Genomic DNA, 6,838 nt, shown 5'->3' with positions numbered 1-6,838 from the left:
ATAAACAATAAAAATGAACAGTAAACATTACACTACAGAAGTTTCAAAACAATAAAGACATTACAAATGTCATATTATATATATGCAGTGTTGTAACAATGTACAAATGGTTAAAGCACACAAGTTAAAATAATAAACATAAATGGGTTGTATTTACAGTGGTGTTTGTTCTTCACTGGTTGCCCTTTTCTTGTGGCAACAGGTCACAAATCTTGCTGCTGTGATGGCACACTGTGGAATTTCACCCAGTAGATATGGAGTTTATCAAAATTGGATTTGTTTTCGAATTCTTGGATCTGTGTAATCTGAGGGAAATATGTCTCTCTATATTGGTCATACATTGGGCAGGAGTTAGGAAGTGCCATATTTGACTTTTGTATATTACCTACCTCACTTGCTTTGGCAATGTTAACACATGTTTCCCATGCCAATAAAGCCCCTTGAATTGAATTGAATTGAATTGAATTGAGAGAGAGAGAGAGAGAGAGAGAGCAAGAGAGAGAGAGAAGAGAGAGAGAGAATGAGAGAGAGAGCGAGAGATACATAGAGGAAGGGACTGTCCCTTCTTATTTCACTAGAGCAGCCTGAGCAGGGGTTCTTAAACCTTTTTCAGCCTGAGACCCAAATGAGAAAGTAACCGTCCTCCTGTGACCCAAATCATCTTCCTGTGACCCAAATCAAGAAGAAATAGAGTGTGATTCTAGATGTATTCTCATAACTGGCGATCCCCCTCTCACTGGAACAATAACAAAAACAGCGGTTTATTCAGGTGCTCAATTTTAGGAGGCCTTAGTCAATGTCTATCATCGAGCTGACAATCCCCGAACTGTGTTAAATGAGGCCTCACCTCCTGTTTACACTAGTGACCATATCCATCGCTCATCCCGCAAAGGCGGAAGTGTTGCTAACAAATTTCAATTTACAAAAAAAGAAAACAGACGTTTTTGTCTTTTGAGCTTCTAGTCATGAAATCTACGCAACTAAGCATTCAAATCACTTTTTATAGCTACTGTTTACAGGCCTCCTGGGCCGTCTACAGAGTTCCTCACTGAGTTCCCTGAAGTCCTATCGGACCTTGTAGTCATAGCAGATAATATTCAAATTTTTGGTGACTTTAATATTCACATGGAAAAGTCCACAGACCCACTCCAAAAGGCTTTCGGAGCCATCATGGACTCAGTGGGTTTTGTCCAACATGTCTCCGGACCTACTCACTGCCACAGTCATACTCTGGACCTAGTTTTGTCCCGTGGAATAAATGTTGTGGATCTTAATGTTTTTCCTCATAATCCTGGACTATCGGACCACCATTTTATTACGTTTGCAATCGCAACAAATAATCTGCTCAGACCCCAACCAAGGAATCATCAAAAGTCGTGCTATAAATTCTCGGACAACCCAAAAATTTCTTGATCCCTTCCAGACTCCTCCACCTACCCAAGGACGTCAGAGTACAAAAATCAGTTAACCACCTAACTGGGAACTCAATTTAACCTTGCGTAATACCCTAGATGCAGTCGCACCCCTAAAACCAAAAACATTTGCCATAAGAAACTAGCTCCCTGGTATACAGAAAATACCCGAGCTCTGAAGCAAGCTTCCAGAAAATTGGAACGGAAATGGCGCCACACCAAACTGGAAGTCTTCCGACTAGCTTGGAACCGTGCAGTACCGAAGAGCCCTCACTGCTGCTCGATCATCCTATTTTTCCAATTTAATTGAGGAAAATAAGAGCAATCCAGCATGTCTTTTTGATACTGTCACAAAGCTAACTAAAAAGCAGCATTCCCCAAGAGAGGATGTCTTTCACTTCAGCAGTGATAAATTCAATAACTTCTTTGAGGAAAAGATGATCATTAGAAAGCAAATTACGGACTCCTCTTTAAATCTCCGTATTCCTCCAAAGCGCAGTTGTCCTGAGTCTGCACGACTCTGCCAGGACCTAGGATCAAGGGAGACACTCAAGTGTTTTAGTACTATATCTCTTGAAGCAATGCTGAAAATAATCATGGCCTCTAAACCTTCAAGCTGCATACTGGACCCTATTCCAACTCTTGACCCAGAAAATATTAAAAACTATCGGCCTATATCGAATCTCCCATTCCTATCAAAAAAAAATTTAAAAGCTGTTGCGCAGCAATTCACTGCCTTCCTGAAGACAAACAATGTATACGAAACGCTTCAGTCTGGTTTTAGACCCATCATAGCACTGAGACTGCACTTATGAAGGTGGTAAATTACCTTTTAATGGCGTCAGACCGAGGGTCTGCATCTGTCCTTGTGCTACTAGACCTTACTGCTGCTTTTGATACCATCGATCACCACATTCTTTTGGAGGGATTGGAAACCCAAATTGGTCTACACGGACAAGTTCTGGCCTGGTTTAGATCTTATCTGTCGGAAAGATATCAGTTTGTCCTCTGACAAATCAACTGTACATTTCGGTGTTCCTCAAGGTTCCATTTTAGGACCACTATTGTTTTCTCTATATATATTTTACCTCTTGGTGATGTCATTCGAAAACATAATGTTAACTTTCACTGCTATGCGGATGACACACAGCTGTACATTTCGATGAAACATGGTGAAGCCCCAAAATTGCCTTCCCTGTAAGCTTGTGTTTCAGAGATAAGGAAGTGGATGGCTGTACATTTTCTACTTTTAAACTCGGACAAAACAGAGATGCTTGTCCTAGGTCCCAAGAAACAAAGAGATCTTCTGTTGAATCTGACAATTAATCTCTATGGTTGTACAGTCGTCTCAAATAAAACTGTGAAGGACCTCGGCGTTACTCTGGACCCTGATCTCTCTTTTGACGAACATATCATATTCCATTTACGTAACATTGCAAAAATCAGAAATGTTATGTCCAAAAATGATGCAGAAAATGTATCCATGCTTTTGTCACTTCTAGGTTAGACTACTGCAATGCTCTACTTTCCATCTACCCGGATAAAGCACTAAATAAACTTCAGTTAGTGCTAAACACGGCTGCTAGAATCTTGACTAGAACCCCAAAAAATGATCATATTACTCCAGTGCTAGCCTCTCTACACTGGCTTCCTGTTAAGGCAAGGGCTGATTTCAAGGTTTTACTGTTAACCTATAAAGTGTTACATGGGCTTGCTCCTACCTATCTTTCCGATGTGGTCCTGCCGTACAAACCTACACATACGCTACGGTCACAAGACGCAGGCCTCCTAACTGTTCCTAGATTTTCTAAGCAAACAGCTGGAGGCAGGGCTTTCTCCTATAGAGCTCCATTTTTATGGAATGGTTTGCCTATCCATGTGAGAGACGCAGACTCGGTCTCGACCTTTAAGTCTTTATTGAAGACTCATCTCTTCAGTAGGTCCTATGATTGAGTGTAATCTGGCCCAGGAGTGTGAAGGTGAACGGAAAGCCACTGGAGCAACGAACCGCCCTTGCTGTCTCTGCCTGGCCGGTTCCCTTCTCTCCACTGGGATTCTCTGCCTCTAACCCTATTACAGGGGCTGAGTCACTGGCTTACTGGTGCTCTTCCATGCCGTCCCTAGGAGGGGTGCGTCACTTGAGTGGGTTGAGTCACTGACATGATCTTCCTGTCCGGGTTGGCGCCCCCCCTTGGGTTGTGCCGTGGTGGAGATCTTTGTGAGCTATACTCGGCCTTGTCTCAGGATGATATATTGGTGGTTGAAGATATCCCTCTAGTGGTGTGGGGGCTGTGCTTTGGCAAAGTGTAGGGGCAAAGACCCCTCCTGTCTCACCCTCCAGTATTTATGCTGCTCTAGTTTAGAGCAGTCTGTTATATCTGGAGTATTTCTCCTGTCTTATCCGGTGTCCTGTGTGAATTTAAGTATGCTCTCTCTAATTCTCTCTTTCTTTCTTTCTTTCTCTCTCTCGGAGGACCTGAGCCCTAGGACCATGCCTCAAGACTACCTGGCCTGATGACTCTTTGCTGTCCCCATTCCACCTGGCCATGCTGCTGCTCCAGTTTCAACTGTTCTGCCTGCGGCTATGGAACCCTGACCTGTCCACCGGACGTGCTACCTGTCCCAGATCTGCTGTTATCAACTCTCTGGAGACAGCAGGAGCGGTAGAGATACTCTCAATGATCGGCTATGAAATGCCAACTGACATTTACTCCTGAGGTGCTGACCTGTTGCACCCTCGACAACTACTGTGATTATTATTATTTGACCATGCTGATCATCTATGAACATTTGAACATCTTGGCCATGTTCTGTTATAATCTCCACCGGGCACAGCCAGACGAGGACTGGCCACCCCTCATAGCCTGGTTCCTCTCTAGGTTTCTTCCTAGGTTCTGGCCTTTGTCCTAGTTTGTCCTAGCCACTGTGCTTCTACACCTGCATTGCTTGCTGTTTGGGGTTTTAGGCTGGGTTACTGTACAGCACTTTGTGACTTCAGCTGATGTAAGAAGGGCTTTATTGATTGAGTGTGTAACACAAAAGAAAGAGAGATACAGAAAGAGAGAGAGACCTGGGCCCTGACAGTAAATCTCAGTAAGACCAAAATAATGGTGTTCCAAAAAAGGTCCAGTCACCAGGACCACAAATTCCATCTAGACACCGTTGCCCTAGAGCACACAAAAAACTATACATACCTCGGCCTAAACATCAGCACCACAGGTAACTTCCACAAAGCTGTGAACGATCTGAGAGACAAGGCAAGAAGGGCCTTCTATGCCATCAAAAGGAACATAAATTTCAACATAATCAATTGGATCTGGCTAAAAATACTTCAATCAGTCATAGAAGCCAATTGCCCTTTAATGGCTTGTGAGGTCCTGGGTCCGCTCACCAACCAAGATTCACAAAAACTGGACAAACACCAAATTGAGACTCTGCCCAATGCAGGAATTCTGCAAGAAAAAATATCCTCCGTGCTACCAACGCTAGTAAACTAATCAAAGTAATGCATGCAGAGCAGAATTAGGCCGACCATACCCATAAATTATCAAAACCCAGGAAAAAGAGCGTTAAATTTCTACAACCACTAAAAGGAAGCGTTCCCAAACCTTCCATAACAAAGCCATCACCTACAGAGAGATGAAATACCTGGAAAGAGTCCCCTAAGCAAGCTGTGTCTGAGGGCTCTGTTCCAACAAACACAGACACCACCCCACAGAGCCGCAGGACAGCAACCACAATTAGACCCCAACCCAAATTCAATGGAAAAACAAAAAAGATACATTACTTGAACATATTGAGAAAAGACCCATTAACAAAAAAAAACTGAGCAAGACTTAGAGTATGCCTATTTGGTCCCTAAACAGAGATACACCAGCTGGCCAGAATACCTGACCACTGTGACTGACCAAACTTAAGAAAGCTTTGACTATTGTACCAGATCCTCAGTGAGCTAGCCTATGCCTATTGAGAAAAGCGCCGCCGTAGGCCAGACATGGCTCTCAAGGAAGAAACAGGCTATTGCACACACTGCCCACAAAATGAGGGTGGAAACTAGACGCTTGCACTTCCTAACCTCCTGCCCATGTTCGTGACCAATTAGGAGAGACATATTTTCCTCAGATTACACAGAATCCACAAAAAGAATTGAAAACAAATCCAATTTTGTAAACACTCCCATCTACTGCGGACAGAAATTCCACAGTGCTGACATCACAGCAGCAAGATTTGTGACCCTGTTTGGCCACAAAAAAAGGCAACCAGTGTAAGAACAAACACCATTGTAAATACAAACCCATCTATTTATGCTTTTATTTATTTTAACTTGTGTGCCTTTAACAATTTGTACATTGTTACACCACTGTATATATATAGATAATAACATTTGTAATTCTTATTGTTTTGATAAACTCTGTATGTGATATGCTTACTGTTAATTGCTAATTGTTTATTTCACTTTGTATAATATCTTACCTCACTTTGCTTTGGCAATGTTAACACATGCTTTCCCATGCCAATTAAAGCCCCTTGAATTGAAGTTAATGTGAATGAAGAGAAGACAGAGATAGATGAGCACGAAACGACGAGAGAAGAGACGAGAAGGAGAGAGATACAGAGAGAGCTGAAGGAGCGAGAGGATGAAGCGACGATAAAGTGAGAGAAGAGAGGAGAGAGAAGAGAGAGGAGAGTAGAGAACGAGAAGCTGAGGTAGCGGAGAGAGAGACGAGAAAGAGAGAGAGAGAGACGCGAGAGGAACTGAGAGGAGAGTGTTACAACGTTAGAACACCAAATAAGCATGCCAGAGCAGAATTAGGCCGATACCCCTAATTATATCAAAATCCAGAGTAAGAGCCCGTTAAATTCCTACAACCACGCTTAAAAGGCAAAGCGTTCCCAAACCTTCCCATATGACAAAGCCATCACTACAGAGAAGATGTACCTGGAGAAGAGTCCCTAAGCAAGCTGGTCCTAGCGCGCTTCTGTCACAAACACAAACACACCCCACAGAGCCCCCAGACAACAGCACAATTAACCCAACCAAAAATCATGAGAAAACAAAAAGATAATTACTTTGGACACATTGGAAAGAATAACAACAAAACAGAGCAACTAGGAATTGCTATTTAGGCCCTAAACAGGAGAGTACACAGTGGGCAGATACGGCACCTGACCACTGCTGACTGACCCAAAACTTAAAGAAAGCTTTGACTATGTACAGACTCAGTGAGCATAGCCTTGCTATTGAGATCAAGGCCGCCGTAGGCAGGCAGACATGGCCTCAAGAGAAGACAGGCTATGTTGCACACTGCCCACAAAATGAGGTGAAACCTGAGGCTGCACTCCTAACTCCCTGCCCAATGTATGACCATATAGAGAGACAGATTTCCCTCAGATTACACAGGATCCACAAAGAATTTCGAAAACAA

This window comes from Salvelinus sp. IW2-2015, unplaced genomic scaffold (genome assembly GCF_002910315.2).
Source record: "Salvelinus sp. IW2-2015 unplaced genomic scaffold, ASM291031v2 Un_scaffold2704, whole genome shotgun sequence".
Taxonomy (NCBI): domain Eukaryota; kingdom Metazoa; phylum Chordata; class Actinopteri; order Salmoniformes; family Salmonidae; genus Salvelinus; species Salvelinus sp. IW2-2015.
The sequence above is the reverse complement of the archived record's forward strand: the minus strand, read 5'-3'. Positions refer to the sequence as shown.